We start from the raw sequence: 8,605 nt of genomic DNA, 5'->3' as shown, positions 1-8,605 counted from the left end.
TTCCATTTGCTTTTTGTGGGATGGTGTGTTGTTTGTTTTTTTTCAGTGTACGTTGCTGGTATCTTTTGTTTGACATCTCCTTTTCAGTGTTTTATTCCTGTCCTCCGCTGGTAGAATGTTTTCTTTATTTCTTTCTTTATTTTTTGTTGTACTCTTGCATCCCTTGCTTTCTGTAGCCATGTTTCTCTCTCCTGGAAGTACATCAAGCTTGGAGCTGTTCAGCTGAATTGGCACAACTGGGGAGGGCTTTTGGGGACAGACCTACAGCTGAATAGTCATTTAGAAAAATAAGAAATAAACATTTTTTACTGATTCCTTTTCATTTCCTGCAATTAGCTTATCTTCTGTGCTACAAAACTATTTTATAGAAATATATTGGTCTCCTCCATGTTTTTTCCCTGGCCTCTCTACCGGCTGTTCCTTTTGCAGTTCCATGATCCCTGGCCACGCTGGGATGTTTCCCTCTCCTTTGCCCATCTTTCCCTTCATCCCTCCCCTTTTCCAGCTATGTCAGTGTTACATGTGGTGCATATTTTAGAGCTGGTGTTTTTTTCCCGACAGTGCCCCTTAGGTGGCTGACTTCTTTCGCTTTCCTTGTTTGTTATTTGTTTTTTTTTTTTTTTCCTGATGATATGGTATAACCTGATCTTGACTGTTTCCAAATCAAAGTTTATTTGTATGAGCCTAAAATGAGCTAGAAAACGTTTCTCGTATGATTCTGTTGTGCAAACTGATATATCCCAGGAAGCCTGGTAGATGTGAAGGTTTTTTCCTAGATGAAAACCAATGTGGACTGAACCAAGTTTAAAACAGGACCTGTCAGAAAACTGATGTATAATCACATTAGACATGTATATTTTTGTGGACATTTTACTTTAAAATGTTGTTACTATACAGATATTTTTCTTGAAACTATCCCTTTATTAAATTATTTTTCTACTGGAATTGATTTTTTTTTTTCTTTCCTATGTTGGTCCCTTCACTGAGATGCCCTTGGTGGCGAGCGTTGCCCAGGCATCAAAACCTCTCAGGCTCTGACCGTTCTGGGGCTGAGGAGTGGCTCGATAGAGGGAGCACCCTTTACCATCTGGAAATCTGAATGCCCCAGGAGGAAGGACATCCCCTAGCAGAGATGGTCTCCTTCCCCCTTCCCTTGCACTTGGGCTCAACCTTTTTCAGCTGTTCTCCATGTGTGGGTACACCTGAGTCGCATCAGTAGCTGACAGAGAGGTTAGGAATGCTCTTTGCTGGTCTGAGTTAGAGAAAGGGGAGACTAAGTTCAAGATCTGTGTTGCTGTACTCAATTTCCTTTGGGGAAAAACAAATCAGAGGTCCCTCACCTGTTCACTTGGCAGGTGTGGGCTATGAAGGCTTCATGGTGAAGCAATTACAGAGGGAGCGCGTTGTTACTGTATGGTCGCAAGGTCTGCCAACCACTGGTTGTAGGCAGGTGTGTCCAAAAGCACTCCCAGGAGCTGATGGGACAGAGATAGGAGCCACGAGGGCTGTGGGAACGTGCCCAAGAGGCTGGGAGTGTCTCAGCCTCAAGTCCTGACTGGCCACTGTCGAGCTGGCTCTCGGCATGGGCACCACCAGCAGCAAAGTCTCCCAGGAAATGAAGATGCTGATTCAGGAGGGAGGACAAAAATAAAGCACGCTATCTCCTGACTGAGTTAAGGAGGTAATCAAAGATAACGAGTGGCTGATGGCTGGCTCATTAGCAGGTGTCTGCTTTCCTGTGGCATGCTTGCCTGCTGTTCCTGTAGGTACCACAGAGGTGGTGATGGATGAGCAGGTTTCAAATGGTTTCAGCACAGCCTGAAATTGGTAGCTGATAATTGGAGCCCTTGGTTTCCCCCAAGCACAACTTAGTGTTCTGCCAGCAGTGGAGGGAGATGGTTCAAGCTGTGCTGTGGTCCAAGGAGTGGTCCCTGGTGCTGCCAGCCTCTGTTTGTCCTACTGATGGGTGCAATTTTAATCAGTCTGCTCAGCTGGACGCTGCTTCTGGTGAGTGGTTGCTTTCTTCCTCCTCTCCCTCTGTTCGTCTCCTGTTCCAGTGGAGCGTAAGGTGGAGCAGCAGGCTCCTTTCTTGTCTTGATTTGTTTGTTTTCTGCATCTTTTCCAACCCTGTTGCTCCTCAGACCAGAGAAAAGAGATTTAAAACCAGTCATTTTAAAGGTATGAGGCATTCTTAACAATCCATAAATGTTTTCAGGTACCCTGTTGGGCTCCTGGTTTGATTTGAGCATTGTCCAGAAAGCATTTCCCCCAGAGAGGCCAGAGACTAAGACCTCCTGCTTGGAGCCACTTTGTTACTAGAAGCAAGGGGTGCTGTGTGGGTGTTGTAATTACACCTTACGATAACCAGCTGAGTAGCATGCTGGTCTCTCCAGTCTGTGCTGTCTAGGATGGGGAGGCCTGGCAGGTGTGAAACGGGCTGTAACAGTACTTAACCAGCGTGAGACCTGACAGTGACTCAGTGGCTGATCTTCTCCTTGCATTTTAATGGAGTCAACAGCCTGGAGTACACAGAGGTATGGTGTCTGCCTCACAAATTCAGAGCTTTTGTTAAATTATTTGGATCTAGTCAGGCTTAAACCCTTCATCATGACAGGCCCTCCTGTTCATTATGTACCTGGGTGCTGACAGTTTGTCCCTGTGAGCACAGAGGCAGGGAGCTCATACCTCAGGGCTGGATTCATCTCGGTGACAGGGAAAAACAACCAGAATTTTAGTTCCTGGGGATAATAGGTGCTGTATCTGTGATGGGGAGAATTTGGTACAGTACGGAAACACTTAAAGAAATTCATGTGTATCAGGGAGTAAAGCTGAAACATTGTGAATGTAAACTATTTCGGCCAGATGAAAGCACTAAACCAGAGGATAAATGTAATTTAACACATATGCCTTCACTTCACACTTCTTGCTGCACCTTAGCTCCTTTGATTGTCTATATATAAGATGTGACATAGGAGAGCATGGATTTATCATGAAGATTTATTTGTCGTGGAGAGGTGAAGGAGCTGTTTGGCACTTGAGGTTTTCGTATCCAGTTGCACTTCTGGCACGCACTGGTGGAGCATTTAAAGAAGATCAGGTTGTAGAACACCGCGGTCATTGCTGTGGATGGGTCATATGGATGACCAGAGGTTTGTCTGTGGTGCAAGGACTCTGAATAGAGAGCCACTGGGTTTGCAAGGTACGTGCAGGTACAGAATGCCTGTTAGAGGCATAGGCAGGGGCTTCACTGAGAACATGTTCTGGTCACTTGTTAAATCCATTGGGGTGATCAAAGGGGATACTAGAATGAAAAAAGGTGAGATACTGGCAGCTGGGCTGAGGAATTGCCTAGAGCTGTTTGTTTTCAAAGGTCTGTCCAACAGTCCTGAGCAAAACTTGGTCCCTGGTAATGTCCATCTGAAAGCTCTATTAAACATATGCAGTTCAGGTGCAGTACTGTGCATCTGCCTCAGATTGCTTTGCCTTGCCTCTGACAACTGAGAACAGATTTTTGCAGTTACTGACAGCAGGTTGCAGTGGTTCATTTCCAGCAGGAGGTAGAAAGGTGCTGAGGAGCACGCTGCCTGGGCTTGTTCTCCGAGCCCTCCTTGGTGTTCAGCCGCACTCCCTGAGTAGCGAGGGCTGCAGTGACAGCCGGGTCACGGTCTGGCCTCCAGCCGTGCTTCACATGTTAGTCCTGCTGGAGGAACCAAACCAGGGTGGGCTCTTCTGGTCTGGGCTCCCTGACACTGTCTGGAATGGGAACTCATGCACTGGATGCCTGCTGCCAGCTGACTCCACTGAACCTGCCTGTGTAACATCACTAAAAATCTTGGAAAGCTTGCAGTGAGAGCCCGGTTGCTACTCTGTGTTTTTGAGGCATGTTGGGGATTTGGTGCACAGTTTTATTTACGTAACCTTTTCCAGTCTAGGCAAATAAAATGTTTACAGCTCTGTATAAAGCCTAGTATGTTTGCAATAAATGGCATTAGGTTTCTTCAGGGGTCATTCTCTGCCCCTAAGTGTCACCCACATTTGTAAATAACACCGTGGAAGCATGAGGCAAGACCTCATCCTTTACAGAGGCGTTGTCCTTCCCGTTTTGCAGGTGAGAGATGTGTCTAGTCAAGTGCAAAGTAAGGAATGGAGCCCAGGAGCTAGGACTCCTTTTGCCGTACTAATGCCACAAGCCATTTCTTAAAACTTCCTCAGGTTGCCAAAAAATGTGGCAGTTGGCTGGAGTTTCAGAAGCTGAGGTCCTTCTCGCTAGAGCCAAGGCAAACTAGGTCCACAGTGTGCTTGGCTCTCCCGTATGCACTGAACAATTTTAGCTTCAATTAAGTGACATTGAGGACTTATTAGTGTCTTTCTCCAAACCCCTTTTACTACCGAGTGGGCACTAGCAAATGGCCCTTTGCACCTTGGCTCTAAACACAGCAGTGTGTGCAAATGGTGCTGCTGCCAGTTTGCCACCCTATATTTAACGTAGCCACGATTACAGGGAGATATATAAGGGGAAGGGGCTGATAAGCAACCCAAGATCTCTGCAGAGAAATGGCACCAAAATAGTTGCAGAGTTGTTTCTGGTTGCAACGGATGAGCGGCCTGACTCATTAATCCTCCCTATCAGCAGCACATAGCTTGTCTGCACCAGAATAACCCTGATCTCAGCAAACCTACATCCAGCCCTGGGCTTCTGTTTTCGACGTATTTGGAAAAGATGAACTTTCCAGTGCTTGCCTGTCAGGGACTTCGCCTGACAGGGTGGCTTTGTACAGCGGCGACGGCCTGGGACCTGCAGGGCTTTGGGAGATGATTGGGGTGTGTGTGGTGCACCCTCAGTTTGGGGTGCCTGGCTGTGAAAGGGTGCAGGCCTGGCAGGTCCCACCGTGGGCGAGACAGGTGGTCCTGCTGGGACCAGTGGGGCCGCGAGCTTTCCTTGCTGGGAGGGAGGCCGGGCCGCTGCCAGCCACTGTCAGCTGCACAGCGCCAGCACCTGTCAGGGGCACCGCAGCTGGCAGGGCCTTGCACCTGCTCCGGCCTTGGCTGCAGAGCCAGGGTTGTAACTGAGGGAGAGCTGCCGTGCGAAGGGCATGTGCTGCCATGCTCTTCTCTGTTCCTTATTTCCTTTCTTCTTGGGCAAATTCAAAAAGTGTTTCTGGAGGCTGCAGCTGGAACTGCTCATGAGCAAATTCTGATTTCTTGTTGTCCTCGGTGACTCCAGTCAAAACCGCGTTTGCAGAAATTTTCTTTGAGGGAGGCAGTGTGAGTTTCTCCTGAAAATGGAACCTGACTCTTTAACAACACTCAGTACTGTTGCCATCCTCCTGAAATCCTCACAATAGAAATCCAGAGCAAGGTGCTACCCAGCAGAGAGTGCAGAGGGTGGGGCAGATGGGGTCTCTGAATCATTAAGGTTGGAAAAGCCCTCCAAGATCATCTGGTCCAACCATCCCCCTACTACATCAACAGCCTTTCCCTCATCCACCAGACCAGTATCCTCAGCAGTCTTGTTCCCCCTTGCATCTGGTAAAGAGTTCCTGCTTGGAGCGGAGGCTGTGCCATGTCAAAGCAGTGGGTCCTATGTGGTGGAGGGAAGCTGTGCAAGGACAGGGATCACAGAGACAAGGCCGATACAGGTGTGATGGTGCTGATGTTTTGGCTGCTACGTGGCTATTTAGTCTCCTGCATCCGTATGGCACACAAATCACTAAGCATTGTTCAGGCAAGAGACTGGTTTCTGGGACATGCCTGCTGAAGGCTGGGAATGCTTTCCTTGTCTATTTTTCTCATTTTAATGGCACGTAGCCTACTGGCTTTGAATGCTCAGGCTAGACAGCAGCATCTTATAGCACACCCTGACTTGGTGGGAATATGCCAGCTACATGGTTGCAGCCAGCTGCAGCTACTTGATACACAGCAGCCCAGCTCAGTGCAGTCTTCTGCAGAGCTGGGCCCTTTCCCTCTCACCAACGTGGGAAGAGCTGCTCCTTGCAAGTTAGAATCCAGGCTACTCTGGTTCTTGTGTCCCTTTCAGGTGAATTCCCAGGATGACTGGGTTGGATATGGCTTGATAAACTACTGAGATATTAAGTAAATAAACTCCTGCTACCTTTGCCTTGCTTTCAGTAAGATGACCACACATGGTGCATGAGGAAGCAGAGGAACTGTGACTTACTGCAGTCAGTCAGAGCAAGGGTCATGTATGGAGAAATTGGGCAAAAGGATTTCTGGATCATTGTGAGATTCCAAGGAGATATCCTATAGTATTTTTGCCTCTTTAGCCTCTCTGAGCCTACATTTCTAGCTGCCAGATGCTTTCAGGAGCACTGCAGGCACATAGCCTACATCCACAGAATAGCGATGTTCTGCTCATTAAAATTCTCCTTTCCATTTCAGCTGAAGGTGCTATTCCTCTTTGCTTCCTTTTCACCTTTAAGGTGAAAGACTTCAAGACTTTTAATGATTGGAGGGTGGAAAAGGCATAACCATCTTGATGAAAAGTACTGTGTGGGGGGAGATGCTGAGAATGAGAGGATGGTACATACAGGGGAAACTGGATGCAGAAGTGAGGAAAAGCTCATCTGGGTTTGAGGTGCATCCCAGGATCCCTGCTGCATGTTGGGGAGTTGGGAACACCACCTCTGGTAATCGATAGCTGTATCTCTCAGGATGAGCTGCTGACCAGGGGAAAAAAATGGGTGCTCAGACTTGGGCTGCAGCAAAGCAATAATCTTGCTTCACACATTTCTTTGATAGCACTGGTCTGTTTCAGACAGATGGAAAAGGTGACCCAGATGGGAAGGGAGTTTACGTGGCCAAAATTCCACCCTAGTCCCTCTCTGTCTGCAGTGGGGAGAGCTGTGTGACCCTGAAGATCAATGCAGAGGCCTGCAATAAAGTGGTGTGCTGGTGTTTATCTAGACAAAATCAGTGCTCTGAGACACAGCTGCCTTTCATTATCCTGGTAGTAGAGCTGGGGGAAAAAATATTGACGTCTTCCTGAGTCCTGTGGATGATATGATACCTGCAGAAGGCTCTGGAGACTGTGCCCATCCAAGGATTTGAGATCCTCCTGGAGTCTCCAGCCTCCCAGCAAGGGCCAGGAGGATTAGCTGTGTCCCTGGTGACCGAAGCCAGTTGGGTCTAGTGGACATCCCACTACTGCAAGACAAGGCTGGAGCTCCAACCCAGCAGCAGCTTTGTCCACCCGAAAACCATCTTGGCCTCCCTGCAATCCTTTTGTCCCAAAGATTAAACTTCTGTTGCCTCAAGGAGAGGCCATGGGCACTTTGTCACAGTTCTGCTGACTGTCAGTCTTGTTGTGGTTTCCTTGCACTTACCAAGAGAAGGGTCATGTTTCAGTTCCTTATAACTTTGCTGAACTTCAGCTATTTGGGGCTAGATTTTTCCATACTGGGTGGGTGTCAAGGCTAAACACCCCTTTGTGCTCAACTGAGGCTGATCTACTCTATTTTCCTTGTGTTCATAGATAATTGTCTTTTAACTTGATCTGATGAAAAATTTTGGAATGACTTTTTCTTTCTTTAGCAAAAAGGAAAATAATTTCATTTTCATTAGGAAAATGATTCATTTCAATACAGCAAAGCATTGCATGGAATGCATAAAGTTTTGTTTAGAAAATAACTGGAAAGAAGCCCTTTTGATAAGGTCAGGGTGTTTCACTTTGACCTTTTCAGCAATGAAACCCTTCAATTCTTCATTCCAAAGAAGGACTTAATGTTCTGAATGTGTATTGAAAATGAAATAAAGTTGCTGCTGACTCTTGTGAAAACATTTTGGTTCTGTAAGTGAACCATTTTTGAAATGGTTTGGTGCAGGCAGTTTTTGAAATGATGGTGTTTCTTCCAATAGGGAATGCAAATATTTTCCAATGGATAACATTCCCAGATAGCAACTATTGCAAACTGGAAATGTGTGTGGAGAGTGGAGCTTTTCCTAATTGCCTTGTTTGTTATACAGATTTTGAAGTCATAAGCTTCCTAGATTTTCAGGCTCACCAAAACTACTACTCTCCTCAGCCTCCTAGTATTAGGGGACATTGTAGTCAGAGCCCTCCTAAATGACAATTTCTAACAACGAACTCTATGCTGTTTTTTTTTGTTGTTGTTTTTGGTTTTTTTCCTTCCAAATGTTTGTTTGCCTGATCCCCTTTGAACTACTCAGGCTAGAAGCATTCAAGTATACTGGCAAAGGCCTTCAATTGATATCCTGAAAGTAGTAAGAGATGGACATAAAGGAATCTTGGGAAATGTGGCTTCTCCTTTCCTCCTGAGTTTGCTATGGACTCCTGACATGTCTTTGGGCTGGGTGTTCAGTGTTGGATCTGCATGTGAGGATCCAGCCCAGCTGGGACCCCTGGAAACCATCAGCTCCAAGCCAACACCAAGAAGAAACAAGCCATGCTCCCGAGGACAGTGTTGTGGCTACAGCAATTCCATGTTTCTGATCTGAGGAACATGAGCTCCTTCAGCTCCTTCCCTGGAGACCATCCTATCCACCAGCCAGTACAGAGGTTGCAGTAGGGACTGCTCTCCCTGGTCTGTGATCTCACGTTGACACCCATGTTAGGGGAAGTTTCCTT

Source organism: Aythya fuligula, chromosome 3 (genome assembly GCF_009819795.1).
Source record: "Aythya fuligula isolate bAytFul2 chromosome 3, bAytFul2.pri, whole genome shotgun sequence".
NCBI classification, from domain to species: Eukaryota; Metazoa; Chordata; class Aves; order Anseriformes; family Anatidae; genus Aythya; species Aythya fuligula.
The sequence above is the reverse complement of the archived record's forward strand: the minus strand, read 5'-3'. Positions refer to the sequence as shown.